The sequence below is a fragment of the Rutidosis leptorrhynchoides genome, chromosome 6 (genome assembly GCF_046630445.1).
Source record: "Rutidosis leptorrhynchoides isolate AG116_Rl617_1_P2 chromosome 6, CSIRO_AGI_Rlap_v1, whole genome shotgun sequence".
NCBI lineage: Eukaryota > Viridiplantae > Streptophyta > Magnoliopsida > Asterales > Asteraceae > Rutidosis > Rutidosis leptorrhynchoides.
Genome location: NC_092338.1, coordinates 329005550 through 329031905, shown reverse-complemented (window position 1 = coordinate 329031905; position 26356 = coordinate 329005550). Strand labels below are relative to the sequence as shown.

Below are 26356 nucleotides of genomic sequence, written 5' to 3'. Positions count from 1 at the left end.
CAAGATACAATTAAAGTGGTTCAATTTATTGATGAGAAACGTCTAAAAATGACAAGAGTACAAGACGCAAAACACAAAGTACACGATATAAAATAGTACGAAAGAGCGTTCGAAAATCCGGAACCGAGGCATGAACCAACTTTCAACGCTCGACGCAACGGAGCTGAAAGTACAAGTCAACTATGCACAAGAATATAATATAATATTTAAATAATTCATAATAAGAATAATATTAAATAATAAAAAGTTGTTAATTGAGCATAGTTTAGGGGTCATAAGTGAAAATTTCAATTTATCATTTGCCTATAAAAGGCCATCTAAATCGATGATTTAGATACACCTTTTTTCAATCTTCTTTCTTTCTTATGTAATTTATATTTATATTTATAATATTAAGTTTAATTTAAGATTAATAATAATTGGGTTATTGTAAGAAATGTTTTACGGGTTTTAAAGTAGGAACTCTGTCCGTGTAACGCTACGCGATTAATCACCACTGTAAGCTATGTTCTTCCTTTTTAATTTAATGTCTCGTAACTAAGTTATTATTATGCTTATTTGAGCCGAAGTAATCGTGATGTTGGGCTAAAATATTAAGACGGGGTTATTGAACTTTGTACCATAATTAAGGTTTGGGCAAAAGACCGACACTTGTGGAAATTGGACTATTGACTATTAATAGATGGGGGGTATTGTCTAATTGAGTGACAACTCATTGGAGTCTGTCGAACCTATCTTCAAATTAATTATCCTAATAATTAATAATGATTATGGTTGTCCTATTTAGTGACGTTCATATGGAATCTATTATAATCATTTAATTAATTATTCGGGTTGGGTAATTGATTATTCAAACTGATCAAGTGGGTAAATTAATATTCATATCTAATCAAAACAGGGGTAGATTACATACAGTGATAACTGGTGTAATTGTTGACAGAAGTGATAATTATAAAGGGGGGTTTTTACCGTTTAATGACCGGTTTGTCGATTTTAAAACTTTAGTCGCAGTTAAAACCTAATGTAAAATATTAAATAAATAAAAGACTTAAATTAAAACTTAAAGTAAATAACGATAATGAAATTGCGAATAATAAAAGTGCGATAAAATAAACTTGCGATAATTAAAAAGTACGATAATTAAAAGTGCGATTAAACAACAATAAATAAAAGTGCGATAATTAGAAGTGCAATTAAATATAAAATAAAGGAAATTAAATATGAAATAAAAGAATTATGCTTATTTAAACTTCCGTAATCATGATGTTTGACGTGTTGATTTTAGTTTTATGCCCATGGGTTAATTGTCCTTTGTCCTGGATTATTTAATCTGTCCGTCTGGTTTTTGTCCATAACAGTCCATCAGTCATAAATATAAAGTGCGAGTGTCCTCGTCAAATTATTATTATACCCGAAGTTAAATATTCCAACTAATTGGGGATTCGAATTGTAACAATGTTTTAATACTTTGTTTAATGAATACACCAGGTTATCGACTGTGTGTAAACCAAGGTTTTACTACTTTGTTAACAATTACACCAATTACCCTTGAATGTAATTTCACCCCTGTTTTAATTATTCTAGTGGCTATTAATCCATTCCCGTGTCCGGTTAAATGAACGATTATTCGTACATATAAATACCCCGCCCATCGTGTCCGATTGAGTGTATATGGTAATTTATAGGGATGCCCAATTGTAAATCTTTATATTAACATTAACAAACTATCATTTAGTTAAACAAATATAAAGCCCATTAATAGCCCATAGTCTAATTTTCACAAGTGTCGTTCTTTTGTCCAAACCCCAATTATGGTACAAAGCCCAATTAACCAATTTTAGTAATTAGCCCAACATCATGATTACTTCGTTTTAAATAAGCATAATAATAACTTAGCTACGAGACATTAATATAAAAAGGTTGAACATAACTTACAATGATTAAAAATAGCGTAGCGTTACACGGACAGAATTTCGACTTACACCCTTACAATATTCGCTAACATACCCTTATTATTAGAATTATAATTAAAATTAAAATTAAAATATAAATTATATATATATATATATCGTATATATGAGAGAAGAGAGAAATAGAATATTAATTTTGATCAGAATTCGGTTGGCTTTATAGGGATTTTTGATTTTTGGGGCTCCGCGACTCGCGGCCCTTTTGGCCTTCAAACTCCGCGAGTCGCGGAGATTGAAATTACAGCTCACATCTTTTGGAGTCTTTCTTGCCGACGGATTTTATATATAAATATAAAATATAAATAATTAATATAATTATTTATATATTATATTATATTCTTGTGCATAGTAGACTTGTAATTTTTAGTCCGTTGCGTCGAGCGTTAAAAGTTGACTCTGGTCCCGGTTCTGGATTTTCGAACGTCCTTGCGTACAATTTTATATTTTGTACTTTGCGTTTTGAATCTTGTACTCTTGTAATTTCGAGACGTTTCTTATCAATAATTGGAACCTTTTTTATTGTCTTTTGTACTTTTGAGCTTTTTGGTCGTTTGCGTCTTCAATTCGTCGAATATGTCTTTTGTCTTCACCTTTTATTATTTAAACGAATATCACTTGTAAATAGAACAATTGCAACTAAAAGCTTGTCTTTCTTGAGGAATAATGCTATGAAATATATGTTCGTTTTTAGCATTATCAAATATTCCCACACTTGAGCGTTGCTTGTCCTCAAGCAATATTGTCTTGAAATACTAGAATCACTTCTTTATTCTTCACACTTTGTACATCAGTGATTTCTATACGGCGGTATAAACAATGGTAGTAACGATATGGTTTACAGCCCCACATGACTATAAAAATTTAGATCCATTAAGGAAATTGGATCTTTATGAAAACATTTGATCTTTTGAAAATTAAATCTAGTTTTTACCCTAGATAAGTTTTCCGGGATAACCCTTTACCGGTGTTTGCAAAATATTTTTGTGGGTTTGGTGGGTTTCAGAATTGAAATTTTTAGCTCAAAACTTGCTGTTTTGTGTCACCCACTTGCTAACCTTGTATTAGGAGAGCAACACGTCCAGTTTACTTGTTCCGTATATTACCTTTCGGCAAACTACCGTCCGGTTGTAAAGGAAAGCGTTGAACAAGCAACTGTTAAGGCAATGTCCCCTGACATGCTTTTAATTATGGTCTATAACATGTCGGACGCAATTACTATCCTTGGTAGGAGTAATAGTAAAGCTCACCCTTATAATTTTTCGGTATGGCACAAGGTCCTGTCTTTGACCACTATGCAACCACCGTTCTTACGGTTGACACCCGATTTAGTTCAGGTGACCTAATGAATTCCAGGTGAATTCCTAGGATTTTACGTTCAATGGTAATGAACGCATTGAAAATAGGGTTTTCAGAAAACAAATCGGTTTGTAATTTTGATCAAAATATTTTCTCGTTCAAGCTCGAGTTTAGATATCATCGAATTCCATGAGTTTGTAATTCTCAATCTTTAAGGTCAATCTCTAGGATTGAGTAATATCAGTCTTAAAAGCTGATTTTTAATCTTTAAGGAGATTATCCTTTCTGGGGATCTGATTCATTAGTCTTATCCAGCTAATTTGCATGGTGCCCCCCCATTGTACGAGATAAATCCTTCTCATGGTTAGGATAAATCTGACCACTTGGCGACCCTGTTTAATGCTGAGGTCCGTGGATTTCCTGCTGATTTTAGTGATGACTTTTCTAGATTTTTCGTCAACCTACAGCTGGTCTGGATGACAACTTCATGACCTAAATCAAGAAGCGCGTTTCTTTTTCGGAAGACTTTACTTCCTTTTAATGATGGAATTGATTCATCGTGTAGATCCATCTCTTCTTTTCTTTCATTGGGTAAAACAGTTTAGTTTAGTTCAAAGCAAAAGTATTTTCAGTTATTTGTTACAGATATATGTGACATATGTTTAAGATAACTTGGTAAATTTTCCCACACTTGGCTTTTATTTTCCTTTTTATCGTCCTCTATTCCATTTTAAATGAATTTTAACATTTTAGTTTGTTTCTCAATTTATGTCCTTTCCGAGGTAACAATAATTTCGGTGTTAAAACCTAGTTTTATCGTTCATAAATATGTATAAACATGATTTTGAATTCATTTAATTGAAAATTTTGAAAATTTTTACTAGAATTGGGTAGTCAGTATATAAGACTAGGGCTGTTCTTTTTTATCAGAGAGCACTAGATTCTAATACAACTACTGCTTTACTAGTATTTTTAATGGTAACCAAGTGTATAAAGTAAAAAATTTTAAAATCCGAAAGAATTTAACCCCTTCCCACACTTAAGATCTTGCAATGCCCTCATTTGCAAGAAATCAGTAACAATTTAAATTAATGAGGGTGATTTGTGTGAAAATGATTAAATTTTACCAAAGTTTCCAAATATATTGGCGTTTATTTGCTGAATGATAAATTGTGCACATCATTTGTTCATTCCGTCTTGTTGTTATTTCACATATATTTTGCATCTTGTCGTCAAAATTAGTTGCTTTTGCTGAACTTAATGCCAGTCTTTGAAAATGCGTTGTTTTACCCTGTTGTGTACATAAGATAAACTGCAAACATATATACATATTTTTGAAGTTTGGTATATTACCCCACGTTCAAAAATTATTAAAATCTAAGAATAAAAGTTAGATAATTATAAAAATGATTACAATATTAACAAAAGTATTAAACGTATCAATAATTACAAATTACAAAATAAAAAAAAATAATAATAAGTAAACTAAGGATGATATTGGTACCAATAGGGGTTCCAGGCATAACCATAAGTGCTATAGAATTCTTCGGCAGGGTCATACGTAGGATATGGTGGCTGCATCTCTATAGACCAAGGAGGGAAGATGGGTTTCGGTGTAGGAATATAGTTTCTACCTATATGTTGGCAATGAGCTATGATTTGGTTCTGATGAACTTGCCAATCTTCAAATGCTCTCTGTCTAGCATTTTCGTATTCCTGAGAAGCTATAAACCTATGCATTTCTTGCATCTCATTCCCCCCTCCTACATTACCTTGCTGCTGGTTTCTCTCCACCTGTGGATGTCTACCATGGTATCGTACTGCGGCGTTATTTCGCCTCTTCAAAACTTTCGCACCATGGTATACATTTAAACCTATAGTATCGCGGGGTTCCGGCTCTTCTAGTAATAATCCCCCCCGACTTATATCCACACCGAGATATTCACCAATCAAAGTAATAAAAATACCACCTCCTATTATGCTATGTGGTCGCATCCCCCGAACCATAGCTGATAAATAATAACCCACACAATATGGTATACTTACAGCGCTTTGTGGGTCTCGAATACACATATGGTAAAACAAATCTTGTTCATTTACTTTTTCTTTGTTCTTACCCCTTTGTGTAATCGAATTAGCTAAAAACCTATGTATCACTCTTAATTCGGCTCTATCTATATCCAAATAAGAGTAATTTCCCCCTTTGAAACGGTGATGGCTTGTCATTTGACTCCACACACCGTGTGTATCAAAATTTTCATCTATCTTTCTACCGTTTAGTATCAATCCTCTACAATCGGCAGACGCTAACTCCTCAGGCGTATATATACGTAAAGCCTGAGCCATGTCCAGTAAAGACATGTGGCGCATCGAACCACCTAACAAAAATCTAATAAAAGAACGATCGGATAAACTAGCTACCCGATCATTCAACTCTATACTACATAACAATTCTTCACACCATACTTTATATACAGGTCTACGTATGGTGAATAAATGTACCCAGTCATTAAAAGAAGAATTACCATACCTCTGTACAAGTAATTCCCTAATTGGCCCGGCCAATTCTACAGCTTCTAAGGGTCCCCATTCTATGACCCTCGGTACCTCAACAACCTTAGAATGAAGAGTATGCAAACCCCTTTGATATTTTGGATAATCTATCCAAAGTCTGTCAAATCTCAGGTTCGGGTGCAACTCTTCCAAGTGCATATCGGAAAAAGTCATGACTGGATGAGGTATATCCTGCTTGTAGTAGTTATCCACCTCCTGTTGTTCCAAATTCTCAGCAGGAGCATTGCGGGCTTGGGATGAAGATTCATCCCTTTCATTCTGCAAAACACATCAAACACAATTTTTGTGCATCCAAATATGCATTAGTGTCAGCAAAATCATCAATCAAAATAATTACAATGACATTATCAATTTATATCAAACTTAAGCTCATTTTCACATTTTTATCAAATCTACACTTTTTCAAATAAGCATATACGAAAATGTTCGCCAAGTTCATAAGCATTCAACTCAAATAACATGTCAAAATAATCATTACTAGCAATTAAACAAGTCTCAAATGGCATTATCTTTCAAAAATCAAGTTCATGAATTTTAGACTTGAAAAAGTCCACTTTAATTCTCAAAATCATGTTTAGGCTCAAAGTTTGGATCATTTAACTACCTAGACATGTTACACTACTCAATTTAGCAACAATTCATGACAAAAATCGGCCATAACCTGTTTATATCAAAAAGCCCCAAATTGCTCAAGAACACAATCCCTAGATTATTCAAAATTTGAAGTTTAAGGCTTCTAATCATGTTAAACAGCATCAATCTAGGTTATACAAGCATAATACATAAACAAGATATGGAGACTAAAGGTGAAGGTAATGAACCAATTGATGAAGCTGAAATGTTAGCTACACTTATAGCTAATGGATATGAACCAACAACAGAAGAAATTCAAATGCTAAAAGAAGAAGACAGATATCGATATAAATCATCGATAGAAGAACCTCCGAAATTAGAGTTAAAGCCACTTCCAAACCATTTGGAATACGCTTATTTACATGGTGAATCTGAATTACCTGTAATAATATCGTCTTCTCTTACTGAAAATGAGAAATCACAACTCATTTCTGTGTTAAAAGCTCATAAACCAGCCATTGCATGGAAGATTCATGATATTAAAGGAATAAGTCCTTCGTATTGCACACATAAAATCCTTATGGAAGAAGGTCATAAAACGTATGTGCAACACCAACGAAGACTAAATCCTAATATGCAAGATGTAGTTAAGAAAGAGATTATTAAACTGCTAGATGCAGGTTTAATTTATCCAATCTCTGATAGTCCATGGGTAAGCCCAGTTCAATGCGTGCCTAAGAAGGGTGGCATGACTGTCATTACAAATGAGAAAAATGAGCTTATTCCTACTAGGACTGTAACAGGATGGCGTGTATGTATTGATTATAGAAAATTAAATGACGCCACCAGAAAAGATCACTTTCCCTTACCTTTCATAGATCAAATGTTGGAAAGATTAGCCGGAAATAGTTACTATTATTTTCTAGATGGATTTTCCGGATATTTTCAAATTCCAATAGCACCCGAAGACCAAGAGAAAACCACATTTACGTGCCCTTATGGTACTTTTGCTTACAAACGCATGCCATTTGGACTTTGTAACGCCCCTGCAACCTTTCAAAGGTGTATGATGGCGATTTTTCATGACATGATAGAAGAATGCATGGAAGTTTTCATGGATGACTTTTCAGTCTTCGGTGATACATTTAAATCATTTCTAGTTAATCTGGAACGAATGATAATTAGATGCGAACAATCAAATCTAGTACTTAATTGGGAGAAATGCCATTTCATGGTTAAAGAAGGCATCGTTCTTGGACATAAAATTTCAAAAGAAGGAATTGAAGTGGATAGAGCTAAAGTAGATGTAATTGCTAAACTTCCACATCCCACCAATGTTAGAGGAGTTAGGAGTTTTCTAGGGCATGCCGGTTTTTACCGACGTTTCATAAAAGATTTTTCTAAAATTGCCACTCCTATGAATAAACTCCTAGAAAAGGATGCGCCATTCATCTTTTCAGATGAGTGTATCAAATCTTTTAATATTCTTAAAGAAAAACTCACTAATGCACCGATCATGATAACACCAAATTGGAATCTACCATTTGAACTAATGTGCGATGCAAGTGATTTTGCAATGGGAGCCGTTTTAGGACAAAGGATTGAAAAACGATTTCAACCTATATATTATGCTAGTAAGACGTTACAAGGAGCACAAACAAACTATACAACTACTGAAAAAGAACTCCTTGCTATTGTCTTTGCTTTTGACAAATTTCGATCATATCTCGTTCTAGCAAAAACGGTGGTCTATACCGACCATTCTGCTCTTAGATACCTATTTTCAAAACAAGATGCTAAACCAAGATTAATCCGTTGGATCTTACTCTTACAAGAGTTTGATATTGAAATCCGAGATAAAAGAGGAGCAGAAAATCTCGCCGCTGATCATCTTTCTCGTCTTGAAAATCCCGAATTAGAAGTTCTAAATGAATCGGCCATACAAGACAACTTTCCTGATGAATATCTATTGAAGATAGATTATAAAGAAATCCCATGGTTTGCAGACTATGCAAACTACTTAGTTTGTGGATTCCTTGAAAAAGGATTATCGTACCAAAAACGAAAGAAATTCTTCAGTGATATAAAACACTATTTCTGGGAAGATCCACATCTGTTTAAAAGTTGTCCCGATGGAATAATACGCCGATGTGTATTTGGAGATGAAGCTAGTAAAATATTAAACCATTGTCACACAGGACCAACAGGAGGGCATTACGGGCCTCAACTAACAGCAAGAAAAGTTTATGAAGCTGGATTCTTTTGGCCTACAATTTACAAAGACGCACACCTTCTTTGCAAATCCTGTGATGCTTGTCAAAGGGCCGGAAAAATAAGTCAACGTGATGAAATGCCACAAAATATCATCCAAGTATATGAAGTATTTGACATTTGGGGTATTGACTTTATGGGTCCATTTCCAAAATCTCATAATAATCTATATATACTCGTAGCCATTGATTATGTATCTAAATGGGCGGAAGCACAAGCTCTCCCAACTAACGATGCACGAGTTGTAGTCAACTTTTTAAAACGTCTTTTTGCAAGGTTTGGAACACCGAAAGCTTTAATAAGTGATCGGGGTACTCATTTCTGTAATAATCAACTTGAGAAAGTTCTTAAAAGATATGGAGTAACTCATAAAATCTCCACCGCATATCATCCACAAACAAGTGGACAAGTTGAAAATACCAACCGAGCTTTAAAACGTATTCTAGAGAAAACCGTAGGATCAAATCCGAAGGAATGGTCCATTAAATTGGAGGATGCACTCTGGGCTTTTAGAACAGCCTACAAAACTCCAATTGGAACCACACCTTTTAGACTTGTTTATGGAAAAGCATGTCATCTTCCAGTAGAAATTGAACACAAAGCATTTTGGGCTTTGAAAACATGTAATGTTGATTTACATGAAGCTGGACGTCTACGATTAAGTCAACTAAACGAATTAGAAGAATTAAGACATGAAGCATACGAAAATTCGTTAATCTATAAAGAAAGAACGAAGAAATGGCATGATAAAAGAATCAGAAGTTCAAAAGAATTTAAAGAAGGAGACAGAGTTCTTCTTTTCAATTCACGATTCAAGCTATTTCCTGGAAAATTGAAATCAAGATGGTCTGGACCATTCATAGTCAAAAGAGTTTTCCCATACGGAATGATAGAATTAATAAATTCAAATGGGATTGAATTTAAAGTTAATGGTCACAGAGTTAAACATTACATACATGGTCCGGTGGAAGTCGACAACGAAGTTAATCACAATTTCGACACCACAGCTAACTAAGTGTGGGGAGAATCAAGTCTTTAAAGGATAATATGTATTTCTGTTAGAGTTAGATTGTCTGTTTTCGTGTAGTTCTCGAAAATGGAACCCGAATGGTCTTTCCCTAGCAGACCCTAAAGAACTAGTCTTCTCCCCCCATTCTGAATTTTTATTTTTTTTAGGTTTTTACGAAATGAAGACTGCCTGTGAACTAAACCATGGTCTAATGCTACACGCTTTGATCACTAAACGTAATAATGACATACTCCCGAGTGAAATAGTATCAGTAATCAGAGAAAGAATGGACGGAGTTAGAAAAGAATCCAGATGCGAAGATAATAAGTTACAATTTGGTAAAGGAAAATCAAAATCCGCAGCGAAAAGAAGAGCACGACACCTAGAAAGATGTCACAAATGCGGAAAATGGTCACATGGAGGTAAATGTTCAAATAATCAAACCTATTCAAATACCGAATTTGTTACTTTATGCAGAGACGGACCGTTCATATGTTTAGAAGAAAAGACACTGAATGCTCAAGGTTACGCCTATGTAGCCATGGAAAATCAATTAAACCGACTATCTTATGAATGGGATAGATCATATAACTAAGAAATCTATTTCACAGGTATGTCTGTACAGTTTTTATTTTTATTTTTAACCTTTTGATAATAAACGCTAATTTGTTCGCTAAAAAGTATTAAATTGGTATTGAATAAAATTAGGTTTGGCGACCGAAATTATTGATATCATTCAAAAATTTATTACATCACTGCGAAATTTAACGTTTATTCTTAAGGTATAAATATCTTTAATCAATCAACCCAAAATATTTCAAAAATTCGTCATGAGTTAAATTAGGTCTTGGAACCGAAATAACTTTACCGAAAAGAGGGGCGCATATTTTTGATAATATTTGATTGATTAAAGTGGGATAAAAAGACAAAAAAGATTTTTAAATTTATTTTTACCATGTTTTTTTTAAAATTAATATTTAAATCTTAAATTAATATTGTAAACTTTGTAAAAACAATATATTTAAAATTGTAAATATTTGAAAAATTAATATAAGTTTGATATGAATTTATAAATTTTTAAATTAAGTTTGGTGTGAATTTTTAATTTTTAAAATATAAATTTTTAATTTTATGCATTTCAAATTTTAAGTTTGGTGTGAATTTTTAATATTAATTTTGAATTTCATATTTAAGTTGTGTGAATTTAAAAACAAAAACTTACTTTATCTCATTAAGTTAAGAATATGATTTTTAAAATTCGTCGTAAGTTGAAGACTAGGTCTTTGAACCGAAATTGCTTTACCCAAGGGAGGGACGAGAACTTTTATTATCATTATTTTTAATCTTATTGAATTAAAGTATGCCAAAAACATTGAAAAAACCCAAAAATCTTAGCTTTTAAAACAATCGCTACAAAAAGACAAATTTTAAAATTTTGTCGAAGGACGGACTAGGACATCGATCCGAAACGACCTCGTCCTAAATAATAAGGGAAACAAAATTTTAAAATTAAGTACTTAATTGTTTCAAAAGTTAATGATTATAAAAAAAAAAAAAAAAAAAAACAAACTCCGCGAGTCGCGGAGTTTTAAGTGCATTTCGTCGCGACTCGCGGAGGGATGAAAAATCAGAAAAAAATAAAGAGCTGGAACAGATCAGTCCCAACCCCAAAACAATAAAAACCTGCGAAAAACACTCCGCAAAAACACGAAAAAAAACCCCAAAAATCACAATTTTTAACCGTTAATCACCAAATCTTTTGCTAAAATCATGTTGAGAAGGATGCTATCTAAGAATTACTCAAGAAAAACGGTAAATTTCTACACCTAAACACCATTTAATCCGAAATTTGGTGTTCTTGAGCTATTTTTTCCCCAATTTGATTTTGATGCTTTTTAGTGTAATTATGCTTAAATTGTTTATGTATTATGCTTGTATAACCTAGATTGATGCTGTTTAACATGATTAGAAGCCTTAAACTTCAAATTTTGAATAATCTAGGGTTTGTGTTCTTGAGCAAATTTAGGGCTTTTTGATATAAACAGGTTATGGCCGATTTTTGTCATGAATTGTTGCTAAATTAAGTAGTGTAACATGTTTAGGTAGTTAAATGATCCAAACTTTGAGCCTAAACATGATTTTGAGAATTAAAGTGGACTTTTTCAAGTCTAAAATTCATGAACTTGATTTTTGAAAGATAATGCCATTTGAGACTTGTTTAATTGCTAGTAATGATTATTTTGACATGTTATTTGAGTTGAATGTTTATGAACTTGGCGAACATTTTCGTATATGCTTATTTGAAAAAGTGTAGATTTGATAAAAATGTGAAAATGAGCTTAAGTTTGATATAAATTGATAATGTCATTGTAATTATTTTGATTGATGATTTTGCTGACACTAATGCATATTTGGATGCACAAAAATTGTGTTTGATGTGTTTTGCAGAATGAAAGGGGTGAATCTTCATCCCAAGCCCGCAATGCTCCTGCTGAGAATTTGGAACAACAGGAGGTGGATAACTACTACAAGCAGGATATACCTCATCCAGTCATGACCTTTTCCGATATGCATTTGGAAGAGTTGCACCCGAACCTGAGATTTGACAGACTTTGGATAGATTATCCAAAATATCAACGGGGTTTGCATACTCTTCATTCCAAGGTTGTTGAGGTACCGAGGGTCATAGAATGGGGACCCTTAGAAGCTGTAGAATTGGCCGGGCCAATTAGGGAATTACTTGTACAGAGGTATGGTAATTCTTCTTTTAATGACTGGGTATGTTTATTCACCATACGTAGACCTGTATATAAAGTATGGTGTGAAGAATTGTTATGTAGTATAGAGTTGAATGATCGGGTAGCTAGTTTAACCGATCGTTCTTTTATTAGATTTTTGTTAGGCGGTTCGATGCGCCACATGTCTTTACTGGACATGGCTCAGGCTTTACGTATATATACGCCTGAGGAGTTAGCGTCTGCCGATTGTAGAGGATTGATACTAAACGGTAGAAAGATAGATGAGAATTTTGATACACACGGTGTGTGGAGTCAAATGACAAGCCATCACCGTTTCAAAGGGGGAAATTACTCTTATTTGGATATAGATAGAGCCGAATTAAGAGTGATACATAGGTTTTTAGCTAATTCGATTACACAAAGGGGTAAGAACAAAGAAAAAGTAAATGAACAGGATTTGTTTTACCATATGTGTATTCGAGACCCACAAAGCGCTGTAAGTATACCATATTGTGTGGGTTATTATTTATCAGCTATGGTTCGGGGGATGCGACCACATAGCATAATAGGAGGTGGTATTTTTATTACTTTGATTGGTGAATATCTCGGTGTGGATATAAGTCGGGGGGGATTATTACTAGAAGAGCCGGAACCCCGCGATACTATAGGTTTAAATGTATACCATGGTGCGAAAGTTTTGAAGAGGCGAAATAACGCCGCAGTACGATACCATGGTAGACATCCACAGGTGGAGAGAAACTAACAACAAGGTAATGTAGGAGGGGGGAATGAGATGCAAGAAATGCATAGGTTTATAGCTTCTCAGGAATACGAAAATGCTAGACAGAGAGCATTTGAAGATTGGCAAGTTCATCAGAACCAGATCATAGCTCATTGCCAACATATAGGTAGAAACTATATTCCTACACCGAAACCCATCTTCCCTCCTTGGTCTATAGAGATGCAGCCACCGTATCCTACGTATGACCCTGCCGAAGCATTCTATAGCACCTATGGTTATGCCTGGAACCCCTATTGGTACCAATATCATCCTTAGTTTACTTATTATTTTTTTTATTTTGTAATTTGTAATTATTGATACGTTTAATACTTTTGTTAATATTGTAATCATTTTTATAATTGTCTAACTTTTATTCTTAGATTTTAATAATTTTTGAATGTGGGGTAATATACCAAACTTCAAAAATATGTATATATGTTTGCAGTTTATCTTATGTACACAACAGGGTAAAACAACGCATTTTCAAAGACTGGCATTAAGTTCAGCAAAAGCAACTAATTTTGACGACAAGATGCAAAATATATGTGAAATAACAACAAGACGGAATGAACAAATGATGTGCACCATTTATCATTCAGCAAACAAACGCCAATATATTTGGAAACTTTGGTAAAAATTTAATCATTTTCACACAAATCACCCTCAATAATTTAAATTGTTACTGATTTCTTGCAAATGAGGGCATTGCAAGATCTTAAGTGTGGGAAGGGGTTAAATTCTTTCGGATTTTAAAATTTTTATCTTAAACACTTGGTTACCATTAAAAATACTAGTAAAGCAGTAGTTGTATTAGAATCTAGTGCTCTCTGATAATAAAGAACAGCCCTAGTCTTATATACTGACTACCCAATTCTAGTAAAATTTTTCAATTAAATGAATTCAAATCATGTTTATACATATTTATGAACGATAAAACTAGGTTTTAACACCGAAATTATTGTTACCTCGGAAAGGACATAAATTGAGAAACAAACTAAAATGTTAAAATTCATTTAAAATGGAATAGAGGACGATAAAAAGGAAAATAAAAGCCAAGTGTGGGAAAATTTACCAAGTTATTTTAAACATATGTCACATATATCTGTAACAAATAACTGAAAATACTTTTGCTTTGGACTAAACTAAACTGTTTTTACCCGATGAAAGAAAAGAAGAGATGGATCTACACGATGAATCAATTCCATCATTAAAAGGAAGTAAAGTCTTCCGAAAAAGACACGCGCTTCTTGATTTAGGTCATGAAGTTGTCGTCCAGACCAGCTGTAGGTTGACGAAAAATCTAGAAAAGTCATCACTAAAATCAGCAGGAAATCCACGGACCTCAGCATTAAACAGGGTCGCCATGTGGTCAGATTTATCCTAACCATGAGAAGGATTTATCTCGTACAATGGGGGGGGCACCGTGCAAATTAGCTTGATAAGACTAATGAATCAGATCCCCAGAAAGGATAATCTCCTTAAAGATTAAAAATCAGTTTTTAAGACTGATATTACTCAATCCTAGAGATTGACCTTAAAGATTGAGAATTCAAACTCATGGAATTCAATGATATCTAAACTCGAGCTTGAACGAGAAAATATTTTGATCAAAATTATAAACCGATTTGTTTTCTGAAAACCCTATTTTCAATACGTTCATTACCATTGAACGTAAAATCCTAGGAATTCACCTGGAATTCATTAGGTCACCTGAACTAAATCGGGTGTCAACTGTAAGAACGGTGGTTGCATAGTGGTCAAAGACAGGACCTTGTGCCAGACCGAAAAATTATAAGGGTGAGCTTTACTATTGCTCCTACCAAGGATAGTAATTGCGTCCGACACGTTATAGACCATAATTAAAAGCATGTCAGGGGACATTGCCTTAACAGTTGCTTGTTCAACGCTTTCCTTTACAACCGGACGGTAGTTTGCCGAAAGGTAATATACGGAACAAGTAAACTGGACGTGTTGCTTTCCTAATACAAGGTTAGCAAGTGGGTGACACAAAACCGCAAGTTTTGAGCTAAAATTTTCAAATCTGAAACCCACCAAACCCACAAAAATATTTTGCAAACACCGGTAAAGGGTTATTCTGGAAAACTTATCTAGGGTAAAAACTAGATTTAATTTTCAAAAGATCAAATGTTTTCATAAAGATCCAATTTCCTTAATGGATCTAATTTTTTATAGTCATGTGGGACTGTAAACCATATCGTTACTACCATTGTTTATACCGCCGTATAGAAATCACTGATGTACAAAGTGTGAAGAATAAAGAAGTGATTCTAGTATTTCAAGACAATATTACTTGAGGACAAGCAACGCTCAAGTGTGGGAATATTTGATAATGCTAAAAACGAACATATATTTCATAGCATTATTCCTCAAGAAAGACAAGCTTTTAGTTGCAATTGTTCTATTTACAAGTGATATTCGTTTAAATAATAAAAGGTGAAGACAAAAGACAGATTCGACGAATTGAAGACGCAAACGACCAAAAAGCTCAAAAGAACAAAAGACAATAAAAAAGGTTCCAATTATTGATAAGAAACGTCTCGAAATTACAAGAGTACAAGATTCAAAACGCAAAGTATAAGATATTAAATTGTACGCAAGGACGTTCGAAAATCCGGAACCGGGACCAGAGTCAACTCTTAACGCTCGACGCAACGGACTAAAAATTACAAGTTAACTATGTATATAAATATAATATAATATATAATTAATTATATTAATTATATATATATTATATATATATTATAAACCGTCGGTAAACAAAGAGCCAAACTCCTCTGAGCTGTAAAAGTAACCTCCGCGACTCGCGGAGTTTGAAGGCAAAATTCACCGCGAGTCGCGGAGCCCCAAAAATCGAAATTCCCTATAAAGCCAACCGAATTCTGATCACAATTCATATCTTTTTCTTCTCTTATCATACGTAAAATTTATATATATATATATATAATTTATATTTTAATTTTAATTTTAATTCTAATAATAAGGGTATGTTAGCGAATGTTGTAAGGGTGTAAGTCGAAATTCTGTCCGTGTAACGCTACGCTATTTTTAATCATTGTAAGTTATGTTCAACCTTTTTACATTAATGTCTCGTAGCTAAGTTATTATTATGCTTATTTAAAACAAAGTAATCATGATGTTGGGCTAATTACTAAAATTGGGTAATTGGGCTTTGTACCATAATTGGGGTTTGGACAAAAGAACGACACTTGTGGAAATTAGACTATGGGCTATTAATGGGCTTTATATTTGTTTAACTAAATGATAGTTTGTTAATGTTAATATAAAGATTTACAATTGGGCGTCCCTATAAATTACCATATACACTCGATCGGACACGATGGGCGGGGTATTTATATGTACGAATAATCGTTCATTTAACCGGACACGGGAATGGATTAATAGCCACTAGAATAATTAAAACAGGGGTGAAATTACATTCAAGGGTAATTGGTGTAATTGTTAACAAAGTAGTAAAACCTTGGTTTACACGCAGTCGATAACCTGGTGTATTCATTAAACAAAGTATTAAAACCTTGTTACAATTCGAATCCCCAATTAGTTGGAATATTTAACTTCGGGTATAATAATAATTTGACGAGGACACTCGCACTTTATATTTATGACTGATGGACTGTTATGGACAAAAACCAGACGGACATATTAAATAATCCAGGATAAAGGACAATTAACCCATGGGCATAAAACTAAAATCAACACGTCAAACATCATGATTACGGAAGTTTAAATAAGCATAATTCTTTTATTTCATATCTAATTTCCTTTATTTTATATTTAATTGCACTTCTAATTATCGCACTTTTATTTATTGTTATTTAATCGCACTTTTAATTATCGTACTTTTTAATTATCGCAATTTTATTTTATCGCACTTTTATTATTCGCAATTTCATTATCGTTATTTACTTTACGCTTTAAATTAAGTCTTTTATTTATTTAATATTTTACATTAGGTTTTAACTGCGACTAAAGTTTTAAAATCGACAAACCGTTCATTAAACTGTAAAAACCCCCCTTTATAATAATAATATTACTTATATATATATATTTGTATTTTTATAAAAGTAAACTAATATAGCGTTGAGCTTTGTTTAAAAATTTCCCTGTGGAACGAACCGGACTTACTAAAAACTACACTACTGTACGATTAGGTACACTGCCTATAAGTAATATTATTATTATAAAGGGGGGTTTTTACCGTTTAATGACCGGTTTGTCGATTTTAAAACTTTAGTCGCAGTTAAAACCTAATGTAAAATATTAAATAAATAAAAGACTTAAATTAAAACTTAAAGTAAATAACGATAATGAAATTGCGAATAATAAAAGTGCGATAAAATAAACTTGCGATAATTAAAAAGTACGATAATTAAAAATGCGATTAAACAACAATAAATAAAAGTGCGATAATTAGAAGTGCAATTAAATATAAAATAAAGGAAATTAAATATGAAATAAAAGAATTATGCTTATTTAAACCTCCGTAATCATGATGTTTGACGTGTTGATTTTAGTTTTATGTCCATGGGTTAATTGTCCTTTGTCCTGGATTATTTAATCTGTCCGTCTGGTTTTTGTCCATAACAGTCCATCAGTCATAAATATAAAGTGCGAGTGTCCTCGTCAAATTATTATTATACCCGAAGTTAAATATTCCAACTAATTGGGGATTCGAATTGTAACAAGGTTTTAATACTTTGTTTAATGAATACACCAGGTTATCGACTGCGTGTAAACCAAGGTTTTACTACTTTGTTAACAATTACACCAATTACCCTTGAATGTAATTTTACCCCTGTTTTAATTATTCTAGTGGCTATTAATCCATTCCCGTGTCCGGTTAAATGAACGATTATTCGTACATATAAATACCCCGCCCATCGTGTCCGATTGAGTGTATATGGTAATTTATAGGGACGCCCAATTGTAAATCTTTATATTAACATTAACAAACTATCATTTAGTTAAACAAATATAAAGCCCATTAATAGCCCATAGTCTAATTTCCACAAGTGTCGTTCTTTTGTCCAAACCCCAATTATGGTACAAAGCCCAATTACCCAATTTTAGTAATTAGCCCAACATCATGATTACTTCGTTTTAAATAAGCATAATAATAACTTAGCTACGAGACATTAATGTAAAAAGGTTGAACATAACTTACAATGATTAAAAATAGCGTAGCGTTACACGGACAGAATTTCGACTTACACCCTTACAATATTCGCTAACATACCCTTATTATTAGAATTATAATTAAAATTAAAATTAAAATATAAATTATATATATATATATATCGTATATATGAGAGAAGAGAGAAATAGATTCTTAATTTTGATCAGAATTCGGTTGGCTTTATAGGGATTTTTGATTTTTGGGGCTCCGCGACTCGCGGCCCTTTTGGCCTTCAAACTCCGCGAGTCGCGGAGATTGAAATTACAGCTCACATCTTTTGGAGTCTTTCTTGCCGACGGATTTTATATATAAATATAAAATATAAATAATTAATATAATTATTTATATATTATATTATATTCTTGTGCATAGTAGACTTGTAATTTTTAGTCCGTTGCGTCGAGCGTTAAGAGTTGACTATGGTCCCGGTTCCGGATTTTCGAACGTCCTTGCGTACAATTTTATATTTTGTACTTTGTGTTTTGAATCTTGTACTCTTGTAATTTCGAGACGTTTCTTATCAATAATTGGAACCTTTTTGATTGTCTTTTGTACTTTTGAGCTTTTTGGTCGTTTGCGTCTTCAATTCGTCGAATCTGTCTTTTGTCTTCACCTTTTATTATTTAAACGAATATCACTTGTAAATAGAAAAATTGCAACTAAAAGCTTGTCTTTCTTGAGGAATAATGCTATGAAATATATGTTCGTTTTTAGCATTATCAAATATTCCCACACTTGAGCGTTGCTTGTCCTCAAGCAATATTGTCTTGAAATACTAGAATCACTTCTTTATTCTTCACACTTTGTACATCAGTGATTTCTATACGGCGGTATAAACAATGGTAGTAACGATATGGTTTACAGCCCCACATGACTATAAAAATTTAGATCCATTAATGAAATTGGATCTTTATGAAAACATTTGATCTTTTGAAAATTAAATCTAGTTTTTACCCTAGATAAGTTTTCCGGGATAACCCTTTACCGGTGTTTGCAAAATATTTTTGTGGGTTTGGTGGGCTTCAGAATTGAAATTTTTAGCTCAAAACTTGCTGTTTTGTGTCACCCACTTGCTAACCTTGTATTAGGAGAGCAACACGTCCAGTTTACTTGTTCCGTATATTACCTTTCGGCAAACTACCGTCCGGTTGTAAAGGAAAGCGTTGAACAAGCAACTGTTAAGGCAATGTCCCCTGACATGCTTTTAATTATGGTCTATAACATGTCGGACGCAATTACTATCCTTGGTAGGAGCAATAGTAAAGCTCACCCTTATAATTTTTCGGTCTGGCACAAGGTCCTGTCTTTGACCACTATGCAACCACCGTTCTTACGGTTGACACCCGATTTAGTTCAGGTGACCTAATGAATTCCAGGTGAATTCCTAGGATTTTACGTTCAATGGTAATGAACGTATTGAAAATAGGGTTTTCAGAAAACAAATCGGTTTATAATTTTGATCAAAATATTTTCTCGTAAAGCTCGAGTTTAGATATCATTGAATTCCATGAGTTTGAATTCTCAATCTTTAAGGTCAATCTCTAGGATTGAGTAATATCAGTCTTAAAAGCTGATTTTTAATCTTTAAGGAGATTATCCTTTCTGGGGATCTGATTCATTAGTCTTATCAAGCTAATTTGCACGGTGCTCCCCCATTGTACGAGATAAATCCTTCTCATGGTTAGGATAAATCTGACCACATGGCGACCCTGTTTAATGCTGAGGTCCGTGGATTTCCTGCTGATTTTAGTGATGACTTTTCTAGATTTTTCGTCAACCTACAGCTGGTCTGGACGACAACTTCATGACCTAAATCAAGAAGCGCGTGTCTTTTTCGGAAGACTTTACTTCCTTTTAATGATGGAATTGATTCATCGTGTAGATCCATCTCTTCTTTTCTTTCATCGGGTAAAAACAGTTTAGTTTAGTCCAAAGCAAAAGTATTTTCAGTTATTTGTTACAGATATATGTGACATATGTTTAAAATAACTTGGTAAATTTTCCCACACTTGGCTTTTATTTTCCTTTTTATCGTCCTCTATTCCATTTTAAATGAATTTTAACATTTTAGTTTGTTTCTCAATTTATGTCCTTTCCGAGGTAACAATAATTTCGGTGTTAAAACCTAGTTTTATCGTTCATAAATATGTATAAACATGATTTGAATTCATTTAATTGAAAAATTTTACTAGAATTGGGTAGTCAGTATATAAGACTAGGGCTGTTCTTTATTATCAGAGAGCACTAGATTCTAATAAAACTACTGCTTTACAAGTATTTTTAATGGTAACCAAGTGTTTAAGATAAAAATTTTAAAATCCGAAAGAATTTAACCCCTTCCCACACTTAAGATCTTGCAATGCCCTCATTTGCAAGAAATCAGTAACAATTTAAATTATTGAGGGTGATTTGTGTGAAAATGATTAAATTTTTACCAAAGTTTCCAAATATATTGGCGTTTGTTTGCTGAATGATAAATGGTGCACATCATTTGTTCATTCCGTCTTGTTGTTATTTCACATATATTTTGCATCTTGTCGTCAAAATTAGTTGCTTTTGCTGAACTTAATGCCAGTCTTTGAAAATGCGTTGTTTTACCCTGTTGTGTACATAAGATAAACTGCAAACATATATACATATTTTTGAAGTTTGGTATATTACCCCACATTCAAAAATTATTAAAATCTAAGAATAAAAGTTAGACAATTATAAAAATGATTACAATATTAACAAAAGTATTAAACGTATCAATAATTACAAATTACAAAATAAAAAAAAATAATAAGTAAACTAAGGATGATATTGGTACCAATAGGGGTTCCAGGCATAACCATAGGTGCTATAGAATGCTTCGGCAGGGTCATACGTAGGATACGGTGGCTGCATCTCTATAGACCAAGGAGGGAAGATGGGTTTCGGTGTAGGAATACAGTTTCTACCTATATGTTGGCAATGAGCTATGATCTGGTTCTGATGAACTTGCCAATCTTCAAATGCTCTCTGTCTAGCATTTTCGTATTCCTGAGAAGCTATAAACCTATGCATTTCTTGCATCTCATTCCCCCCTCCTACATTACCTTGTTGTTGGTTTCTCTCCACCTGTGGATGTCTACCATGGTATCGTACTGCGGCGTTATTTCGCCTCTTCAAAACTTTCGCACCATGGTATACATTTAAACCTATAGTATCGCGGGGTTCCGGCTCTTCTAGTAATAATCCCCCCCGACTTATATCCACACCGAGATATTCACCAATCAAAGTAATAAAAATACCACCTCCTATTATGCTATGTGGTCGCATCCCCCGAACCATAGCTGATAAATAATAACCCACACAATATGGTATACTTACAGCGCTTTGTGGGTCTCGAATACACATATGGTAAAACAAATCCTGTTCATTTACTTTTTCTTTGTTCTTACCCCTTTGTGTAATCGAATTAGCTAAAAACCTATGTATCACTCTTAATTCGGCTCTATCTATATCCAAATAAGAGTAATTTCCCCCTTTGAAACGGTGATGGCTTGTCATTTGACTCCACACACCGTGTGTATCAAAATTCTCATCTATCTTTCTACCGTTTAGTATCAATCCTCTACAATCGGCAGACGCTAACTCCTCAGGCGTATATATACGTAAAGCCTGAGCCATGTCCAGTAAAGACATGTGGCGCATCGAACCGCCTAACAAAAATCTAATAAAAGAACGATCAGTTAAACTAGCTACCCGATCATTCAACTCTATACTACATAACAATTCTTCACACCATACTTTATATACAGGTCTACGTATGGTGAATAAACATACCCAGTCATTAAAAGAAGAATTACCATACCTCTGTACAAGTAATTCCCTAATTGGCCCGGCCAATTCTACAGCTTCTAAGGGTCCCCATTCTATGACCCTCGGTACCTCAACAACCTTGGAATGAAGAGTATGCAAACCCCGTTGATATTTTGGATAATCTATCCAAAGTCTGTCAAATCTCAGGTTCGGGTGCAACTCTTCCAAATGCATATCGAAAAAGGTCATGACTGGATGAGGTATATCCTGCTTGTAGTAGTTATCCACCTCCTGTTGTTCCAAATTCTCAGCAGGAGCATTGCGGGCTTGGGATGAAGATTCACCCCTTTCATTCTGCAAAACACATCAAACACAATTTTTGTGCATCCAAATATGCATTAGTGTCAGCAAAATCATCAATCAAAATAATTACAATGACATTATCAATTTATATCAAACTTAAGCTCATTTTCACATTTTTATCAAATCTACACTTTTTCAAATAAGCAGATACGAAAATGTTCGCCAAGTTCATAAACATTCAACTCAAATAACATGTCAAAATAATCATTACTAGCAATTAAACAAGTCTCAAATGGAATTATCTTTCAAAAATCAAGTTCATGAATTTTAGACTTGAAAAAGTCCACTTTAATTCTCAAAATCATGTTTAGGCTCAAAGTTTGGATCATTTAACTACCTAAACATGTTACACTACTTAATTTAGCAACAATTCATGACAAAAATCGGCCATAACCTGTTTATATCAAAAAGCCCTAAATTTGCTCAAGAACACAAACCCTAGATTATTCAAAATTTGAAGTTTAAGGCTTCTAATCATGTTAAACAGCATCAATCTAGGTTATACAAGCATAATACATAAACAATTTAAGCATAATTACACTAAAAAGCATCAAAATCAAATTGGGGAAAAAATAGCTCAAGAACACCAAATTTCGGATTAAATGGTGTTTAGGTGTAGAAATTTACCGTTTTTCTTGAGTAATTCTTAGATAGCATCCTTCTCAACATGATTTTAGCAAAAGATTTGGTGATTAACGGTTAAAAATTGTGATTTTTGGGGTTTTTTTCGTGTTTTTGCGGAGTGTTTTTCGCAGGTTTTTATTGTTTTGGGGTTGGGACTGATCTGTTCCAGCTCTTTATTTTTTTCTGATTTTTCATCCCTCCGCGAGTCGCGGCGAAATGCACTTAAAACTCCGCGACTCGCGGAGTTTGTTTTTTTTTTTTTTTTTTTATAATCATTAACTTTTGAAACAATTAAGTACTTAATTTTAAAATTTTGTTTCCCTTATTATTTAGGACGAGGTCGTTTCGGATCGATGTCCTAGTCCGTCCTTCGACAAAATTTTAAAATTTGTCTTTTTGTAGCGATTGTTTTAAAAGCTAAGATTTTTGGGTTTTTTCAATGTTTTTGGCATACTTTAATTCAATAAGATTAAAAATAATGATAATAAAAGTTCTCGTCCCTCCCTTGGGTAAAGCAATTTCGGTTCAAAGACCTAGTCTTCAACTTACGACGAATTTTAAAAATCATATTCTTAACTTAATGAGATAAAGTAAGTTTTTGTTTTTAAATTCACACAACTTAAATATGAAATTTAAAATTAATATTAAAAATTCACACCAAACTTAAAATTTGAAATGCATAAAATTAAAAATTTATATTTTAAAAATTAAAAATTCACACCAAACTTAATTTAAAAATTTATAAATTCATATCAAACTTATATTAATTTTTCAAATATTTACAATTTTAAATATATTGTTTTTACAAAGTTTACAATATTAATTTAAGATTTAAATATTAATTTTAAAAAAAACATGGTAAAAATAAATTTAAAAATCTTTTTGTCTTTTTATCCCACTTTAATCAATCAAATATTATCAAAAATATGCGCCCCTCTTTTCGGTAAAGTTATTTCGGTTCCAAGACCTAATTTAACTCATGACGAATTTTTGAAATATTTTGGGTTGATTGATTAAAGATATTTATACCTTAAGAATAAACGTTAAATTTCGCAGTGATGTAATAAATTTTTGAATGATATCAATAATTTCGGTCGCCAAACCTAATTTTATTCAATACCAATTTAATACTTTTTAGCGAACAAATTAGCGTTTATTATCAAAAGGTTAAAAATAAAAATAAAAACTGTACAGACATACCTGTGAAATAGATTTCTTAGTTATATGATCTATCCCATTCATAAGATAGTCGGTTTAATTGATTTTCCATGGCTACATAGGCGTAACCTCGAGCATTCAGTGTCTTTTCTTCTAAACATATGAACGGTCCGTCTCTGCATAAAGTAACAAATTCGGTATTTGAATAGGTTTGATTATTTGAACATTTACCTCCATGTGACCATTTTCCGCATTTGTGACATCTTTCTAGGTGTCGTGCTCTTCTTTTCGCTGCGGATTTTGATTTTCCTTTACCAAATTGTAACTTATTATCTTCGCATCTGGATTCTTTTCTAACTCCGTCCATTCTTTCTCTGATTACTGATACTATTTCACTCGGGAGTATGTCATTATTACGTTTAGTGATCAAAGCGTGTAGCATTAGACCATGGTTTAGTTCACAGGCAGTCTTCATTTCGTAAAAACCTAAAAAAAATAAAAATTCAGAATGGGGGGAGAAGACTAGTTCTTTAGGGTCTGCTAGGGAAAGACCATTCGGGTTCCATTTTCGAGAACTACACGAAAACAGACAATCTAACTCTAACAGAAATACATATTATCCTTTAAAGACTTGATTCTCCCCACACTTAGTTAGCTGTGGTGTCAAAATTGTGATTAACTTCGTTGTCGACTTCCACCGGACCATGTATGTAATGTTTAACTCTGTGACCATTAACTTTAAATTCAATCCCATTTGAATTTATTAATTCTATCGTTCCGTATGGGAAAACTCTTTTGACTATGAATGGTCCAGACCATCTTGATTTCAATTTTCCAGGAAATAGCTTGAATCGTGAATTGAAAAGAAGAACTCTGTCTCCTTCTTTAAATTCTTTTGAACTTCTGATTCTTTTATCATGCCATTTCTTCGTTCTTTCTTTATAGATTAACGAATTTTCGTATGCTTCATGTCTTAATTCTTCTAATTCGTTTAGTTGACTTAATCGTAGACGTCCAGCTTCATGTAAATCAAGATTACATGTTTTCAAAGCCCAAAATGCTTTGTGTTCAATTTCTACTGGAAGATGACATGCTTTTCCATAAACAAGTCTAAAAGGTGTGGTTCCAATTGGAGTTTTGTAGGCTGTTCTAAAAGCCCAGAGTGCATCCTCCAATTTAATGGACCATTCCTTCGGATTTGATCCTACGGTTTTCTCTAGAATACGTTTTAAAGCTCGGTTGGTATTTTCAACTTGTCCACTTGTTTGTGGATGATATGCGGTGGAGATTTTATGAGTTACTCCATATCTTTTAAGAACTTTCTCAAGTTGATTATTACAGAAATGAGTACCCCGATAACTTATTAAAGCTTTCGGTGTTCCAAACCTTGCAAAAAGACGTTTTAAAAAGTTGACTACAACTCGTGCATCGTTAGTTGGGAGAGCTTGTGCTTCCGCCCATTTAGATACATAATCAATGGCTACGAGTATATATAGATTATTATGAGATTTTGGAAATGGACCCATAAAGTCAATACCCCAAATGTCAAATACTTCACATACTTGGATGACATTTTGTGGCATTTCATCACGTTGACTTATTTTTCCGGCCCTTTGACATGCATCACAGGATTTGCAAAGAAGGTGTGCGTCTTTGTAAATTGTAGGCCAATAGAATCCAGCTTCATAAACTTTTCTTGCTGTTAGTTGAGGCCCATAATGCCCTCCTGTTGGTCCTGTGTGACAATGGTTTAAAATTTTACTAGCTTTATCTCCAAATACACATCGGCGTATTATTCCATCGGGACAACTTTTAAACAGATGTGGATCTTCCCAGAAATAGTGTTTTATATCACTGAAGAATTTCTTTCGTCTTTGGTACGATAATCCTTTTTCAAGGAATCCACAAACTAAGTAGTTTGCATAGTCTGCAAACCATGGGATTTCTTTATAATCTATCTTCAATAGATATTCATCAGGAAAGTTGTCTTGTATGGCCGAT

General features: G+C 33.3%; 1 pseudogene; it reads right to left on the bottom strand.

The window, feature by feature from the left end:
* LOC139854708 (uncharacterized) overlaps positions 1-25881 on the bottom strand; it is a 180974-nt pseudogene extending 155093 nt beyond the window's left edge.
* Between the last annotated feature and the right edge of the window lie 475 nt (positions 25882-26356).